At 38.3% G+C, this 19837-nt stretch overlaps 1 long non-coding RNA gene and 1 other non-coding gene across 3 annotated transcripts in view; both read left to right on the top strand.

The window, feature by feature from the left end:
• Positions 1 to 15555, top strand: part of LOC128250788 (uncharacterized) — a 24405-nt gene extending 8850 nt beyond the window's left edge. For both annotated transcript variants that reach the window (XR_016238199.1, XR_016238200.1), the window contains 2 exons: positions 8096 to 8291; positions 11558 to 15555. This is a non-coding gene — a long non-coding RNA (uncharacterized LOC128250788). The remainder of the gene's footprint in view (positions 1 to 8095; positions 8292 to 11557) is intronic.
• Positions 584 to 777, top strand: LOC128250832 (U2 spliceosomal RNA). Its single transcript, XR_008266806.1, has one exon. It is a non-coding gene; the product is annotated as a U2 spliceosomal RNA (small nuclear RNA).
• Positions 15556 to 19837: the final 4282 nt, after the last annotated feature.

The following is a 19837-nucleotide window of genomic DNA, read 5'->3' as shown; positions in this document are numbered from 1 at the left end:
TGCAGTAGTATGGCTATAGCCTTTGGGCTGAAACGAATAATAATAATCCTTTCTACTATAGACACAAGGCGTGAAACTTTGGGGGAGGGGATCAGTCGAGTACATCGACTTCAGTGCGTAACTGGTACTTAATTTATCGACTCCGAAAGGATGCAAGGCAAAGTCGACCTCGATGGAATATATATATATATATATATATATATATATATATATATATATATATATAAACGTTATTTTGAGAAATATTGAATCCGTCTTGGAAAATTCATTACAAAGTCTTCAGCAAATATGAGTGAGACTCGTGGGATATGCTACACGACATACTGAGACTCACGTTTTCTGTGGAGTCACGCAGAGTCCAATGTTTTGTAGTGTGTTGTGGGGTGATGCGATATAGTGCTGCGTGGTGTAACGTCGTGTAATGTAGTACAGTATTGTGTGGTAGGCTCGCATGTAGCGACAAAGCCTGGTTAGTAGAGTGATGAATGGGCGCCGATCGTTGAAGCTCGTAATTCCAAACATTGAGGGGAAGCAACAAGGAAATCACTAAGGAGCACATGACAGGCGTTAACTATCTTCACCTATCGCTTCTCGGCCTTTTGGCTAAGATCAAAGTGTTGTATCTGTTCTTATCAGCTTAATATCAGATACAGTCCCTATTTGGGGCCATCGATATTAAACTGATTTTTAGAACGAGGCGAAGAGTTAGGGGCTTGCTCCGCCTTTGCCACAGGTTGGCCTGGTATAGCAGTACTTCCAGGATTCAGCCCATCTCCCACCCGGGAGATAAAAATAAACTAGCTTCACCTACAGCAGATATCATTGCTACCGCTGTGCGTGTTGTGTTATTTGGGCAACGTAGTATAGTGGTCTGTTGTGTAGTGTTTGTTTATGTTGTGTTATGAAAATAAAAGTGTACAGTGCCTCAGTGTTCCCTTGCCTCCTCTATGTCACGGAATGCAAGGTCCTCTACTGCATGCACATCAAGGACCTGACGCGAGCCCAACTTCGTCATCTGTGCTTCATCTTTCATATCGGATGGCGGAATTGGATTACTGATGTAGAGGTCCTGCACCACACTGGCGCAATTTGTGTGGAAGCACTCAATATCTCATCGCAGCTGCAGTGAGCAGGACATGTTTGCAGGATGGAGGGCGGCAGGCTTCCATTTTACTCTGGTTAAGAGGAGCCGTGATGGCCAGAGGTTACGATATAGGGATATGCTGAAGAGACATAAAGAACGCCAGCATCTCCCCTAAATACCTGAGAGGGGAAGGCTCTGTGACGCGATGAATGGTACCAATCACTGAAGCTAGTAATTCCAGTCATTGAGGAGAAACAACAGAGAGAATATGAAAAGAGAACCTACGAGGTATCACTTCTCCGTTGCGTAAAGAAGTTTCACCTGCAGCAGATGTCATCCTGCTGCAGATCAAAACCAGGCCTTGTAGCTCAAATGCAAACCTTCCAGAGATTATTACTGAACAAGAACAATCAATGTTGATCTATGATGGACAGCCGAAGAAATAATGAAGTTTATGCGGTGTAGTATGATGCGATATGTGGCGTAATGGCCTGATGTGCTTTGGTGCTGTGTTGTGAGATTGTAAAGCTCGGTGTGGTATAAAACAGTGTAATATTGTGGTGTAGCATTGCGTAATGTACGTAGTTGTTGTATAGCCTCTAAGTCAGCTTTAATCTAGCAGACTTATGATCAAATGTATTTCATACAAGCCTAACTTGTCGTTTTTTTTTCTCTATAAGGAATATACTCCTGACTTCATAGGGGCCAAGTAAAGGCTTTCTCACTGGTTGCGAAATTTTATATGATTAAAATCAGTTCTCTATTCTATTCAGTTGAATCTAAATTCTCTCTCTCTCTCTCCCCTCCCCCTCTCTGGCTGGTTGTCTCTCTCTCTCTCCATCCTCTCTCCCTTCCTTTCTCCTACTGACACAAATAGACTGCTTAGTTCGTTAATGCAATTTTAAAGGATCGGAGGCGAGAACAATGGACAGCTGTTCCATTGATGAATGGGGAGAATAGACAGAATGACAGAATGAAAACATGAGAGAATGGATGAATAGGACAGATGAATAATAGTATTGGAACTGATCGCCGAGAACGTTAGAGTGGATCTGAATGGATTGGGTGGGTCTCTCAGAAAATAGTAATCACTTAGATTTAGACAAGGGCTATAGAATTAAGGCTACTGTTCTATGTAATGACACCATCACCTGGTCCTTGAGCGCCTGTGGCGAAGTCTACTCGAGCAAAGCCGATTGAAAGCATTGATTATTCGGACAGTCGCCTGGGGTGCACGTGCTTGGGAGTGCCACGTCATGTTTGGTATCTTCCATATTCAAGGAAAGGAAATGTGACAATAATGCGAGTTTCAATTCCAATATCTTTCAGTCTTTTAGGTAGCATTTTTGGGTGTTGTGCCAAGCGGAGTAATTACTACAGGAATAATTGTTGTCTTATTCTTCTTCAGTCTCCTCATTTCTCTAGCTTGATTATCATATTTCTCAGTTTTGCAATTTCTTGGGTATCGACTCTGCTATCATAGGGAGTTGCAATGTCTATGATCTTATACTGTTTTACCTTGTTTTCTATGACCAATTCTGGTCTTCTTGTCATTATATTAAGACCAGTCTTTATGAGAAAGTCCCATAAGATCCCGCTGTTCTCATTTTCTATCAAAGCCTTTGCTTCATGTTCATACCAGTCTTCTGTTATTGTGACCCCACACTTGGCTAACATCCTCTCGAAATGCACTGTTTTACCTACATAGTCATGCCCGCGCGAGGCATCACTTCTCTTTTGCACACGCTCAAGAGATGATTGATACCTTCTTCTTCTTCTTCTTCTTCTTCTTCTTCTTCTTCTTCTTCTTCTTATTATTATTATTATTATTATTATTATTATTATTATTATTATTATTATTATTATTATTATTATTATTATCATTATTATTATTATATGTTTGACTTTTGCTTTGTATTTGTACAAGTTGACTCCAAGTCTCGCCCAGAGACCTCAAGCGACAACAAGTTAGAAGTTCAAATTGGTGTTATGACTAGGATTCCATATATTTGGTTTTGCACAAAATATTGTTCTAGAGAATGTCTAAGAAAACATCAGAAAATTATAAGTTTATTCTAAAATTTGGGATAACAGACAGTATTTTACATAGGATATGGGCACTATTTTTTGAATTTCTATCATTTATGGATTTTCTAGTATCTGAGCTGGGTAGCAATCAGCCCTTTTTGCTCCTCATTATTATTATTATTATAGACGTCGCACAGTATACAATATCGTAAGGTTGTTGATTGAAGATATTGTGTCTACCGGGAATTTGTACTGTTTGTCAAGTCACAACAAGGACCTCCGACAGACAGTACTTTACGCAATATGTGTGCAGTTCCAAGTAATGCCGACTTTTGCAATACACCTAGATAGTAGGGTATTTCTAAAGTTTTCAGATGTTTTTTTGCTCCGATGACAACAGGGATATAACCTTTATGCTTGAATCTCGTAGCTGCCACATTTTAGCGAACTCAATTCTCAGGTCTCCATATTTATCAACCTTTTCTCTTTCTTCCATGATGACATCTTGATCTCCTGGCACTGCCATGTTAATTGTTAGGCACTCTTGCTTGTCCCTCCTAAAGGTTACTACATCCGGCCTTCAGCGGTAATTATCATCATCATCATCATTATTATTATTATTATTATTATTATTATTATTATAGAAATGAAGTCGGTTGCTTCCCAGTAAAAATATTTAATGAAAAATATAGAAAAATATACAAACTAAGCTCAAATGTAAACGTAAGAGACGCCTGAGGCGATAGCTAGTATTTCATTGTCACGTGATTATTTTCCATTAAGCATCGGGTTACCTCCCCTTACGTTTGCTATTATTTATCTGTCGCAGTAGTTGGTGGTGTGTATGTTTCTTCGGTCATAATTCTTCCCCCATCTACACTTTCTTATCTTCCCAGTTCCAAATCTCCATCAGCACTGCCCTGTTCTGTTTCTACAAGATTTAAGAAGAAACTTACATATATCATACTTAACGTCAATTTCTCCTTCTTCCCCTACACTTATTCTTTTCTTCCTGTTTCTGTCGTCTGCTTGTGTATTTTCTCTGAGTTTTCAGTGAAACGTTTGACCCATTGTTGACCAGTGGAAAGGAAATCCTTTTGTTACTGTGTTTTTCTTTCTGTTTCTTCAATATAGTTCGTAATACATAGCTGACATGATGGCTGACTGGCTGGCTGTTGGGTCGGCCGGCTGGCAGACTGGCTGATTAATTGTGGGTAGAAGGAAATGTTGGGACAGCTTCATTCCATCTTACTGTAATTATTGTTCAGTGTCTGAATTTTGGCCATCCACCACCTCTGGAAGAAGAGACAGAGAGAGACAGAGAGACAGAGACAGAGAGAGACAGAGAGACAGAGAGAGTAATAGAGTGAGGGAGGGAGAGAAAGAGAGAAATGAGTAGAGGAGAGAGAGAGAGAGAGAGAGAGAGAGAGAGAGAATGGAGCTGATGCCAAGAGGTCCTTTCAACCCATCACAAAAACACTTTTATATCAACTCCTCTCTCTTTCGCCTCTCTCACTTTCTCTCCCTTTCTCTCTCTCTCTCTCTCTCTCACGTTTGCATCCCCTCTCCTCGCGTGGGCCAGAACAATTCCATACTCACAATTATAAAGAATTACAGACTCACTATCAGACGTTGATAATTAGCTCTAACAACAACAACAATAGCTACAGTAACAATAATGCCAACGCTGACAATAGCAAAAATAACAATAAAAACAACAACAAAAACAACAACAATAATAAATGTTTTCTTTATTAACAACTAAGGGTTCACAAAAAAAACATTGGTGATAGAATAATACAATGTGAGTTTACATAAAACGTGTGTAAAAAAGTAAAAAAACCCAGTAATATGGAATTATAACAGTGAATAATTATCTAGAAGAGGGGAGACTTGCTATGGTTGCTCGAGGAGACCCCACTACACTACGGTCACCCTGACCACTAGGGTAAGTGCTTTCTTCACATCGTCCTCCTTCGACCGACAGGCGCATGTTTAGAACAGGCCCGTTCACTCGGACCATTCTTCCAACATTCACCCGTCTTTTAACAAAATTGCTGGGAGACAGCATTCCCCTCTCTACTTTCACTTTCGTTCTCAGGTGAAAAACTGAAACAGTTGACGAGAGCTTGGCCAAAGAGAAAAGTATCTGTCTTCAGCCCTTTCAATCTAATCCACTACACAACCTCTTTTGCTAAATGCCACCAGACAAAGAAACCACTGGCTTCCCTTCGCAGTCAAAGGAAGGAGACGAGGCGATCTTCACAATGGACTCAGCCGATAGCTGGATCCGTCCTACAGATCACAGCAGAGTGTTCGACATAAACCCACAGGTCAGCAATGATCAGGCGCTAGACAAGAGCGTGCAGAACAATTTCGTCGCTCTGCGCGCATCTGGGGCAAGCCATTAACCATCGGATTAATTCTTTCTACAATAGGCACAAGAACTAAAATTTTAGATGGGGTGTATATAGTCAATTATGTTAACACCAGCGCTCAGCTGGTACATATTTCATCGAGCACGAAAAGATGATGCGCAGCCTTCGACGTTTTCTATCCAAAAGGGATTTTCAACACAATATTTACATGCTATTATTTATAGCATCTATTCCTTCAGCAACAACACATCCCGATAAATTCAGTGACTACTACTAATTTCAGGTCAGGACAGACAGGGAGGATGTTCTTGAAGCCGAGAATTTGAATTTTCGGAGACAATATTTAGATATCGCCTGAGGAAACACAACTAGATCTCATAATGCAGAGAAGTGGCTGTTTTATTCAGTTTTATTCTGTCTATCTGTCTGTCCGTTTCACTTTTCTCTTTCTCCATCTGCCGAACGACAAACACCTGAAGCGTTAGGTTTATGAGTTTTCGCACCGATTAAATTGATCGATCTCTGCTATCGAACTTTTTTCCTATGTTATTCATGTTTAATTCTTTTTTCTCTTTCTTTTTTTTTTGTATTTTTGTTAGTAATAAATAATAAATAAAACAATTAAAGTTTTGATTGGTTCCTCAGTCTATTTTTAGTGAAGGTAATTGGTTTCAGGTTTGGTTTGTGTTGTGCTTAAAGCAAGACGTGGGGAACATGGGAGGGAGAGGAGAGAAAAAGAAAGAAGGAAAAAAAATGAAAACAGGAATAAAAGGAATATATAAGTAGCAGGCGTGGCTGTGGTAAGAAGCTTACTTCCCAACTGCATGGTTCCGGGTGCAGTCCCATTGCAGGACACCTGTGGCCTGTGTCTTCTACCATAGCCTCGGGCTGACCTAAGACTAGTTAGTGGAATTGGTTGACGAAAACTGAAAGAAACCCGTCGTGTATATATATATATATATATATATATATATATATATATATAAATATATATATATATCTTTTTATCTTCTCTCTCTGTTTATTTCTGTGTTGTTCCTTTCTGTTGAAAAGCGTAGGCTCGAAACGTAAAAGACTTTCTCACTTCCCGAGCGTTAAACTAATACATCTGTCTGTTGTTTACACGCCCATCTTCGTCTTTTGTTTTGTTTGTTTTGTTTATTTCTTTTTGTAAATTCCAACTATATATATATATATATATATATATATATATATATGTATGCATACATACGTGTGTGTGTGTGTGTGTGTGTGTGTGTGTGTGTGTGTGTGTGTGAGCGCGCGCGCATGCGTGTGTGTGCCTTTGTGTCTGTCTTTGTCCCCCATAACCACCTGACAACCGGTGCTAGTGTGTTTATATCCCCGTAACTTAGCAGTTCAGCAACAGGGAGATCGATAGAATAATTACCAAGCTTAAAGAAATGAGTACTGGGGTCGATTCATTCCACTAAAGAACTTTCCCAGGCGTGGCCCCAGCATGGCTGCAATCTAATGACTGAAACAAGTAAAACAATAAAAGATAAAGTAAGTTAATAAAAGAAAAATTTAGAAAAAAACGTAGAAGTGGGGCCTGGGTGGAGTTTAGGAACGATAAGACGGCGGTGGACTCGCATGGGATCAAAGGAACCCTATTATGTCAGGCTTGAACAAAACAGAAAGGGATTCAGTTTTGCAATAAACTACCACCAGATGGCAGTACTCAAGGGTTCTTCAATAGAAACACTTCATTCTTTCAGGTTATAGACTGAATCATGTTGGAAATGGTTGCAGGAATATCTGGAATAATATCTGTGAGATATTATTATCTGTAAGGAGATGAAGTGGCATTCTAGACACACTTCACAGTGCCAGCACACGCATTGAACACACGTCCCGGAGTTTAGAATGACTGTGCGCTTACCTCTTTGGACAGACATACAAACAGCTAGCACAGACTAGCCGGCATAGACACAGAGCCTCGTGTGTGTGTGTGTGTGTGTGTGTGTGTGTGTGTGTGTGTGTGTGTGTGTGTGCATGTGTGTGTGTGTGTGTCCGTTGTAAATAAAATTATAAGCTTTCACCGTATATTGACTACAGTACGTAGTCTAATATGAGCCTTATACATGTGTGAGTGTTTGTGTGTGTGCATGTGTGTGTGTATGCACACATACACACACATACATATGCATATATATACGCATACGCATATGTGTGTGTATGTGTGTGTACATGTTTGTATATGTCGGTACTCCGTCGATGACAAGGACGAGAGTTCCAGTGGATACGATCAATGGAACAACCTGCTCGTGAAATATTAACGTGCAAGTGGCTGAGTACTCCACAATCACACGTACCCTTAACGTAGTTCTCGGGAAGATGGGACAAGTCTGACCCTTTGAATTATAGGTACTACTCATTTTTGTTATCTGAGTAGACTGTAGCAATGTGAAATAAAGTGTCTTGCTCAAGGACACAACGAGCTGCTGGGAATTGAACTCACGACCTTACAATCGTGAGTCGAATATCCTAACCGCTAAACCCCTCACTTTCACTTATGCATATAAGTACATACATATATATAGTGATTGCCATCTTCTTGTGCTTCCTCTTTGTTTATTAACTGCAGAATTATTTCCGGACTTAACGCGCCAGATTGAAGACATTTGAAATGATACGCTGAATGTAATTTGTAGAACTCTACACGTGCTCCCTTTCGTGTGGACGTCTTGTGTCTAATTCTGGAAATTGCATTGCGAATCGATGGACTACGCTGACGATCCTGCAGATATTTACTTATGTAAATTTTAACAGGTGAAACCATGGTACGTAGGTTAATCGTTTTTTTATTTAGTATTTTTTCATTTGTCTTGCCCTTTTACAGTCTGTTGTGTCGCTAAATTTTTACTGAGAACATATATTTTTTTCGTGGTTAGATGATTCGGCATCTATTTGTAGCATATAGGAGTCCACTTTTGCTGGTCATTCCTCTTATTTTTGTATGTAATATAATTTTAATCTTCGGATTTTTTTAATATGCTAGACCACTGGTTTTAATTGATTAATATCAATTTCTACCCTCATTAATAAATTTTATATATATATATATATATATATATATATATATATATATATATATATATAGAGAGAGAGAGAGAGAGAGAGAGAGAGAGAGAGAGAGAATTAACGGTACCTTTGTAAATTAATTAAATATATATATATATTTATATATATTCGAAATTAAAGCCTTACTCCATCACTACTCCTAGTTTCTCGATTCTATGTCACCACAAGAACGGCAAAAACGAGAAAATGGAAACTTCAAATAAATGCATAAACCCTACAACATATGGACTGAGTGTATTTCTCTCACTCTCTCTTTCTCTCTCTCTCTCTCTCTCTCTCTCTCTCTCTCTTTCTCCCTCTCTCTTTCTCTCGCTCTCTCTTCTTACGTCCAAACGCACTTATATTCCGATATATGAAAATATTCCTCCATACCTATGTATATATATATATATTATGATTGACCGTTGACTGAACACTATTCAATTTTTTTCTCCGTGTTTTTCTCCTTGTCTCCGTATTCTTTCTGTTGAAGAGCGTAGCTCGAAACGTCAAAGACTTTCCGTATTCCCGAGCGTCATACTAATATATACTTTTGTTATTTACACCACCTGTCCTCGTCTGTTGTTATTATTTGTATATTCTCCCATATATATATATATATATATATATATATATATATATATATATGTATGTATATATATATATATATATATATATATATATATATATATATATATATATATATATATATATATATATATACATATATATAATAATACAAATAATATGTGAGTATATGCACATATACGTACATGTATGTACATACCTACATCTACATGTATATATAGATGCATATCTGGGTACAGGACGTTACAAAAAACGTGGACAAAATGAAAAACAGAACATAAACAGAGTACAGAAAACATACAGTCCACAAAGAGAACATTTCCTTCATCAGTTGCCACCATTCTATATGTATATATATGTATACCATATGTTTGTATGATTTTTTCTTCGAGTTTTATTTAAGTTATTCAGAGAGTTCCTGGTGTTTGTAAATATGTCGTTGAATTGGTGAATTGGTTGGAGTGTATATATGTATGTATGTATGCGTGAGCGTTTGTATGAGTGCATATATGTAGGTTTGTATGTTAATAATATCTTAAAATCCCAGTTTTGAAAGTAAAGACGAAGGGGGACACTGAATAAGGGATGCACAATCTATTGACATATTTAAAGGTGAAATACTTTTCCTCGTCACTTATGTCGAACGCTACTGCGGTCATCAGGTGAAGAGTTCACCAGATCATCCACACCCACTCACACATCCACACCCATACACGTGTGTCTGCATGTTCGCGTACGATCTGTGTCGTAGAAAGAAGAAGAAGAAGAAGAAGAAGAAGAAGAAGAAGAAGAAGAAGGTGAAATGTAGGAGCACTTATTGTGCTAAGCCTGCTCCCTTGCCTGCCATCTCACCTCTTACCTCTACCTCTTACACCTGTCGTTTACCTTGATAAATGTACTACCTGACTTATAGTATTATCTCGCTGATACCCCATTCCATCACGCACCAAATATTAGTCTTTAGTTTGTTTTTATCTATATCCGCTTATATGTGCGTGTGTGTTGTTGTTGTTATTGTTGTTATGATTGTTGTTATTAGTGGTGGTGGTGGTGGTGGTGGTCATAGGGGCGGTAATGTTGTTATTGTAATTGTTGTTGTTCAGGTTAACCCTTATCGAGCAGGTGTTCTAGCCGGAAGACCACCTTGCATTTTTGTCCGACAGTGTATTTAGGACTACATTGTGTAATATGTTCTGCCTTCGTTCACGACGCTACCGATGTGATATGGCAAGAACTTCACTGTATTTTCTAGCATATCTGGAAACTCCTTTGTTGAGCTGCCTTCCTGGATATAAAGTAACTTATTGAATAAATAATAGTCGTGTATCAACACAAACACTAAATCAATAAAATTTGCACGGACCCATAAAATTGCTAGAGCATCGAATGGGAGAACAAAGTGCCTCTAATACTAGTTTATGAGTTCAAATTCAGCTGAGGTCAGCTTTGTCTTTCGTTCTTCCTATATCAATAAAATTAATCACGTGTCAAGTACTTGGGTCTCCATTTCATTGTTATTATATAGGAGAGAATAAAAGGCGGCGAGCTGGCAAAATCCTTTCTACTATAGGCACAAGGCCTGAAATTTTGGGGGAGGGGGACTAGTCGATTACATCGACTCCAGTGCGTAACTGGTACTTAATTTATCGACCCCGATAGGATGAAAGGCAAAGTCAACCTCGGTGGCATTTGAACTCGTTTTTACAGCTGAGTGGACTGGAGCAACGTGAAGCGAAGTGTTTTGCTCAAGAACATAACAGATCTCCCGGTCTAGGGATCGAAACCACAGTCTTACAGTCGTGAATTCAACAGCCTAACCACTAAGCCGCGGGCCTCCACTCAGTTAAAGACATTATATAAATTAGCCCAGTAATTTAATTTTCAATTACGTTTATGTATTTTGTTTCCTGGTGTGAAATCGTGTGTTGAAATAGATATTCTTATCTTTGGAGAAGGTCATATTGTTACCATTTAAACACGCATACACACACACACACACACACACACACACACACACACACACACACACACTGTATATTTGGTCTTCACTTCAGCTTTATTCTTATTGTTATTTCAGTGTCTTCGTCTAAGCTCTTTCGTCATGCATCCTGTGACCTCACCAAAGAAATAAGCAGAACAAGAGGAGACACGTGGGATAGAGAAGTCGCTGATGAGGTCACAGGATGTGTGACGAAAGAGCTTAGACGAAGATACTAAAATAGTAATAATAAAGCTGGAATAAAGACCAAATATGTTTAATTGGCAAAACATGACCATCCCCAAGGATTACAATATTCATTTTTAATGTTTACTGAGAAAACGAAAAATGTGAGAGTAAAATTTTATTTTAGTTTATATATTTGTTTTATATTTTTTCTTATAACTTTGTTTGTTTCAGTCATTGAACCGTGACCGTGCAGGGACATCACCTTCAAGGGCTTCAGTCGAACAAATCGACTCCTGTACTAAAGACTGTTTTAAGTCTAGTACTTATTCTATCAGTCTTTTTTGCCGAACCACTAAATTACGAAACAAACCGGTTGTCGAGCGGCGAAGGATTGACAGACACAGACAGACACGCATATATTTATATATACGCGGGGCTTCTACACAGTTTCCGTCTGTAAAATTCCCTCATAGACATTGGTCGACCCAGAGCTATAGTAGTAGAAGACACTTGCCCCCAAGGTGACGCGAAGTGCGACTAAACCCGAAACCACACGTTTGCAAAGCGGGCTTCTTAACCACAATGTTTTTCGTTATTTTAATGAAGCTCAAGTTGAGTCATGTTCTGGGTAGTTTGTATGCAACATTCTGAGTGAATCAACATTACAGGATCAACTGAAGATTGTTAGTAATTTATCTAAAATAAAGCGAATTCATATGATTGTAATTATTTCGGGGTATTTATAAAGTCAGGCAAAACCGGATACAGCTGCAAGTATTCTTATAAGACATCCTAAATGTGAATGGGGTTATAATAGAAAACTAACTTTCCATTTCGTTCTCCTGGGGGCCGATAAAATCAACTGCTATTCAAATTACTGATACAGATTTAATATTTCTATATAGCAAAACTGCGAGCTGACAGAAACGTTGCCGTGCCAGGCAAAATGCTTAACGGCTTTTCGTCTGTCTCTACGTTCTGAGTTCAAATTCTGCTGAGGTAGACTTTAAGGATCGATAAAATCGATACCAATTGAACACTGGGGTAATCGACTTGCCACCTTCCTCCGAAATTACTGGTTTTGTTGCCAAAATTTGAAATCAATATTTTGTTCGTGGTTTAAATTCAGCCGAGGTCAGCTTTGTCTTTTATTTGTATCGATAAAATTAAGTAGCAGTCAAGTAATTGAGTCTCGATTTACTGTTATTATGCAAGAGTTAATAAAGCGGTGAGCTGGCAGAATTGTTGGGTACACCGAACAAAATGCTTAACAGTATTTCTTTAGTCTTTACGTTCTGAGTTCAAATTCCGCTGTGGTCGACTTTGCCTTTCATCCTTTCAGGGCCAATAAAATAAGTAATCGACTTACACCGTCTGCGAAATTGCAGGCCTTGTGCTAAAATTTGAAGCTAATATTTCTATAAAGCATCTTTGATGTGAATGGAATTATAATAGAAAACTGAAACTGCAGGGTTTCCATTAAAATATCTGTCTAATACTGGGATTGATTTAATGTTCCTTCCTATAAAGCTTCTTAGATGAAACTGGCACCATAATAGAAGATAAGCTGGAAAAATTAATTAATTAATTAATTAAATGATTGGTTGATTACTACCTTGTTGATGATGATTAGGTTTTTAGTTCTTTTTTTTTTTTTCGTAGTAAGAAATGTGAAAGAAGAACATGACAAATGAGAGGTGTGAACGGCACAGAGACAGCTATTAAAAGAGGAGAAATCAGTGAAGTGACTCAACTAGGAATCGAAACCATATTGCGAGCACGTCTTTACGGGAACATACCACCTACCACTGTATAATACAGGTGCTGGAAACAAAGCTAGTCACTTCATTTTGTTGTCTGAGCTGCTAGACATTACCCTCAAATCACATTTTAATGTCCCAAAAACAATGAATAAACAAAAATTAAAATTTAAAATGAAACGCACATTACATAATGGAGTCCTAGATGCACTATGCCTGAAAATAAGATGTGAGTGTCATGGCTAGAACATCTTGAATTAAAGGTTAGCTACATAGTTTGTGCAAAATGCAGATTAATCTGCGTATAATACACTCCTTTTTGTAATTTATTAGTGAAAGTAGTTTCTTAGAATGCGTAGTATATGCCAATTGAACAATCCTATCTACTAAGTCCTCTTTAATATGAATTAATTGCGTAACTGTGGGTAGTTAAAAATTGTGCTCGGTTGCTTATGAAATCCCAACACAGGGCTCAAAATAATCCGGTTGATCCGTTTTACTATTTTCTACAAAATATTTTATATACAATGTGTTTGCATCTATCCCTTCATACAACATTTGTGGTTAAAAAGCTCGCTTTGAAATCGCGTGATTACGGATTCAGCCCCACTGCGCAGCACTCAGGGCAAACCGTCTACTATTTCACCTTCAGCGGAATCCTTTCTGTTGCAAACATTCAGGTAACGTCTTTCGTCTGAAGATAATTTTCTGCCTTCCTCTCTTCCTCATTTCCGTCCACCAATCTTTGGGGCCTTGCAAGAAGGTCCCAGAACGTTGACCTTTATTTTATGATTGAGTCATATAAATAAAACAGTTCATTCGTATAATACATCCACATTTATATATTTATATTTTTCGCCCGCACTTCCACATTTGTGGTTTAACATCCAACTCCTTCACTTTTGTAGTTTTTAGACCAACACTTCCACATTTGCATACTTGCACATTTCCACATTTGTTTTTAGACTCACACATCCATTTGTGATTTTCCGCCTACACTTCTATACTTCCATTTGTGATTTTCCACCCACACTTCTATACTTCCATTTGTGATTTTCCACTCACACTTCTATACTTCCATTTGTGATTTTCCACCCACACTTCTATACTTCCATTTGTGATTTTCCACACACACTATACTTCCATTTGTGATTTTCCACCCACACTTCTATCCTTCCATTTGTGATTTTCCACTCACACTTCTATACTTCCATTTGTGATTTTCCACCCACACTTCTATACTTCCATTTGTGATTTTCCACCCACACTATACTTCCATTTGTGATTTTCCACCCACACTTCTATCCTTCCATTTGTGATTTTCCACTCACACTTCTATACTTCCATTTGTGATTTTCCACACACACTTCTATACTTCCATTTGTGATTTTCCACACACACACTTCTATACTTCCATTTGTGATTTTCCGCCTACACTTCTATACTTCCATTTGTGATTTTCCACCCACACTTCTATACTTCCATTTGTGATTTTCCGCCTACACTTCTATACTTCCATTTGTGATTTTCCACCCACACTTCTATCCTTCCATTTGTGATTTTCCGCCTACACTTCTATACTTCCATTTGTGATTTTCCACCCACACTTCTATACTTCCATTTGTGATTTTCCACTCACACTTCTATACTTCCATTTGTGATTTTCCACCCACACTTCTATCCTTCCATTTGTGATTTTCCACTCACACTTCTATACTTCCATTTGTGATTTCCCACCCACACTTCTATACTTCCATTTGTGATTTTCCACCCACACTATACTTCCATTTGTGATTTTCCACCCACACTTCTATCCTTCCATTTGTGATTTTCCACTCACACTTCTATACTTCCATTTGTGATTTTCCACACACACTTCTATCCTTCCATTTGTGATTTTCCACCCACACTTCTATCCTTCCATTTGTGATTTTCGGCCCACACTTCTATACTTCCATTTGTAATTTTCCGCCTGCACGTCTACATTTCCATTTGTGGTTTTACACCAACATTTTCACCTTTATGTTGTTTACTTCCACCCTTCCACATTTGAAGATTTACATTCCACATTTGTACTTTATCATCCAACACTCCACATTTCGCATAATATAAAATATGCACTCAGAGATGTTATTTCATAAAAGAAAAGAGAGAGAATGAAAAGGAAGTGTGTGTAACGGAGCAAATTATCAAAATATGGCGACGGCTACGGTTTAGCTTGTTTCGTACCGGTTTCGTCTGTATTGTTGTTACTATTATTATTGTGTTTGTTGTTATCATTATTGTTGTTGTCGATGTCATTGTTATTCTTATTGTTGTTCACGCTTCACACTCCTATAAAAGCCGATTATTATCGAACAACATAGATTAAAGATAATCTATGATGAATATTTGACGACCGAGTATCTTCACGGTATATTCAACCTTCTCCTCTCCTCTCCCCCCCCCTTCTCAGCACTCTCCATGGTAACGGCGGCCTAAGTCCCGTGTTAATAAATATATTCAGTCACATCGTTGTTGCTATTGTTGTTGTTGCTGCGGCGCTTATTATTGTTGTTGTTGTTGTTGTTATTGTCGTTGTTAAAGCTCACGTATGAGCGCTCCAATCATGACCATCCTCTCTTTATCTTTTCTTCAGACGCAAATTTATCTTTCATTTTTCAAGGCGGTGAGGTGTGGTTTGTGGGAGATTTGGTTCTTTTTTTCTCATAGAGTTTCTCCACACCCGCAGGACATCGTATCTATATGTATTTAGTCTCACATTGAAAGCTGGGGTTTTTTTTAAAAATTCTTTTGTCTTATTTTATGTTCAGCTTAAGTAAAATTCGGACCAAACGGGTTTCAAAGTGAATTCTCATAAGTTATTTAATAACAGCGAAACGGATGGACTCATTTTTCAACTCAAACAGACTGTACGAAGCCACTCTCCCTCCCTCCCTTCCCCCTCTTTCTTTCTTTCTTTCTTTCTTTCTTTCTTTCTTTATTTATTTATTTATTTCTCTCTCTCTCTCTCTCTCTCTCTCTCTCTCTCTCTCTCTCTCTCTCTCTCTCTCTATCTGTCTATCTATCTCTAGCTCTCTCTTTCTCTTTGTATATGTATGTATGTATGTCAATGTATCATCAATATATTTATGATTGTAAGCACGTGTGTGTATGTGTATGTATGTATGTGTGTATGTATGTATATATGTATGTATTATGTGTGTATGTGTGAGTGTTTGTGTGTTTGTGTGAATGTGTTTCTATATAAGTGTGTATATGTATGTTTGTATGTGTTTTTGTGTTTGTGCGTGTGTGTGTGCATGTATGTATGAATGTATAAACGTATGTATGTGTGTGTGTATGTGTGTGTATATGTATTTAGTTTGAAATGAGGACTGACTCCACCCATTTCATTGTCATTAAAAAGCTCATGACAATTCGCTCTCAAATACGTTTTGTTCGAACTACGCTAAAGCTGAAAATAAAATAAAAAGATAAATAAAAGAGTAAAGAAGATTGTCACTGCGAGACTACATACATGTAGATATATAGGCGCAGGCGCGGCTGTGTGGTAAGAAGCGAGCTGGCAGAAACGTCAGCACGCCGGGCGAAATGCTTAGGGGTATTTCGTCTGCCGTTACATTCTGAGTTCAAATTCCGCCGAGGTCGACTTTGCCTTTCATCCTTTCGGGGTCGATAGATTAAGTACCAGTTACGCACTGAGTCGATGTAATCGACTTAATCCCTTTGTTTGTCCTTGTTTGTCCCCTCTATGCTTAGCCCCTTGTGGGCATTTAAGAAATAAGAAGCTTGCTGTCCAACCTCATGATTCGAAGTTCAGTCCCACTGCGTGTTACCGTATTACTATACTTCAGGCCGATCAAAACCTTGATTGATATGGTAGATGGAAACTGAAAGAAGCCCGTCATATATATATATATATATATATATATATATATATATATATATATATATATATATATATATATCTTTACTCTTTTACTTGTTTCAGTCATTTGACTGTGGCCATGCTGGAGCACCGCCTTTAGTCGAGCAAATCGACCCCAGGACTTATTATTTGGATGCCTAGTACTTATTTTATCGGTCTATTTTGCCGAACCGCTAAGTTACGCGGACGTAAACACACCACCATCGGTTGACAAGTGATGTTGGTGGCACAAACACAGACACACAAACATATACACACACATATACATATATATATATATGAGGAATAGACAAATGGTAAGAATTTGTTAAATCCGAAACCTGGTTCCTGTTTAATAATGATTTTTTTAGGTGATTTTAAATGTCTTGCCCGCTCACGTTTTTGGTATGCTGCTATATTTCATGTTGAGAACTTTTTAGGTCTTAATAGACACAAAATGTGATCTATTTCTAGCGCATTAATTGTCCACGTTAGTGGTCGACGTTATTTTTAAAATTTACCTTAATCCCCTGAGATTGCAGATAATATTTCTGAATCTCTTTGATTCTTTAAATGTGCTGGCGCCCTGATAATTAATCGATATTAATTAATATATTAATATATGACTAATTACCAGATCTTATAATTTATATATATATATATATACATATATATATATATACATATATACGACAGGCTTCTTTCAGTTTCCGTCTACCAAATCCACTCACAAGGCTTTGGTCGGCCCGAGGCTATAGTAGAAGGTGCCACGCAGTGGGACTGAACCCAGAACCATGTGGTTGGTAAGCAAGCTACTTACCACACAGCAACTCCTGCGCCTACATATATATATGTGTGTGTGTGTGTATTTAGAAATGTATGTATGTATGTATGTATGTATGTATGTGTGCGTATGTGTATGTTGTATGGCGAACTGTTACAAGGCACTCAACCACAGTATAAGCCAAGAAAGCGATTCGAGGACAACTAAAAAGAATCACTTGGAATCTGTGAGACTTTAGAATAGGAGTGAGAAATCAAGAAGCAAGGAATCTGTGACAGAATGCAAACGAGTTGTCAGTATGAAAAGACAATTGCGTTAACCCCACAATTCCTCACCCAATCAGTGAAGACTGTGGCTGCGTATGTATGTCTTGTGCAAGCCTGATGACCCACTAGAGAAGCTATGAAGAAAGACCTGTTACAAGCTACAACGGCTTTCTTTCTGGAGCCAACTTCACATGCACTGCTTGCCAGAAAATGTGTATAAAATGCAAAACATCCAGGCAGTTAAGTGATACAAAAAAGGGACAACAAAACATCGAGATAGACAATACCAAAAAAAAACAAGGACGGGTCATTCGGAGTTTTCTTTCCTCAGTCGAGTTTCAGATTATCTTTGCAATTTCGGCTGGTTATACTCGAAATTGCTCCAATCTGGCCAGCTCCAAGGAAAAACTAAGCTAAGATCATTAGATTCCTTGGAAGAAAGCAGCGAATGTATACGAAAACAAGCACGGAATAATACGGAGAAGGTTACACAAATACAATTAACAGGACATAACAACAGGTGTCTTTCGACTAAAGATGAATTAAATTAAGATGGCGCGTATGGAAGTAAAGCCTTACGGAAGGGATACAAGATTTCACACACACACACACACACACACACACACACATATATATATATATATATATATACGTACGTACACACACATACACATATATTTTCAAGACGGTGCTCCAGTATGGCCACAGTCACCTGACTGAAACAAGTAAAGGAATATATATATACCATTACACACACGCACACACACACACACCCGGGCACACACACACACACACACACACACATAAAGTAAAGAAGGTAAAGACCCCCGTTCGGTCATGAATGACCATGGGTTTGCACCTAGAAAGTTCCCCTCCAAGGCACAAGTCCAGGCTAGGTTGCTTATGGAAGACCAGCAGTCGCCCATGCATATCTGTCTCCTTCCACCACGCCATCGATGTTATTATCCAAGGGAAGCACAAAAGCTGATACAGCTTGGCACCAGTGACGTAGCAGCTCATCTCTACAGTTGAGTGAACTGGAGCAGCGGAAAATAAAGTGTTTTGCTTAAGAACACAACACAGCCCGGTTCGGGAATCGAACTCACTACCTAATGATTGTGAGCCCAACGCTCTAACCACTGAGCCATGCGCCTTCATAGGTAAATATAAGTAAACTTGAGCTGTTTCCTCTTTAAGCACATCTGCTTATTCCATTATTACAATCCGATATGAAATACGTCTAATGCCGAATTAATAATACCAAAAAATTTCCAATTTCCTGTTTTGTTATATACATATATATATAAATGTGTGTGTGTGTGTGTACATACATACACACACGTATATTTGTATATGCTTAAGTGAATATGTGGGCACATGAGTATGTTAGTATACATAGATATATGTGCACGCATGATGTGCATATAGGTACATATGTGTTTACGTACGTGCAGATGTCTATATGAATCTATGCTAATATGTGTGTGTGTGTTTGTGTGTGTGTGTGTGTGTGTGTGTGTGTGTGTGTGTGTGTGTGTGTGTGTGTGTGTGTGTGTGTGTGTGTGTGTGTGTGTTGTCAGAGTATATATCTGTGTGTATTCAGAAACGAAGCTGTATTGGTAATATTGTAATAATGTTCAGTATGTTGTGGTTTAGTGAACTGTCCTGCAATATGTGGAAATGATGTAAAGTCTTTTTGTGTGATGGATCATCCGTCAGCGTCGACAATGAGTGTTCGGTAATTCGATGAACTGAACAACGAACTAATTAAATTAACATGTAAGAGGCTGT

Source organism: Octopus bimaculoides, chromosome 24, assembly GCF_046866305.1.
Source record: "Octopus bimaculoides isolate indiv1 chromosome 24, ASM4686630v1, whole genome shotgun sequence".
Classification (NCBI taxonomy): Eukaryota; Metazoa; Mollusca; class Cephalopoda; order Octopoda; family Octopodidae; genus Octopus; species Octopus bimaculoides.
Note: the sequence above shows the minus strand (reverse complement) of the source record. Positions and strands in the feature narration are given on the sequence as shown.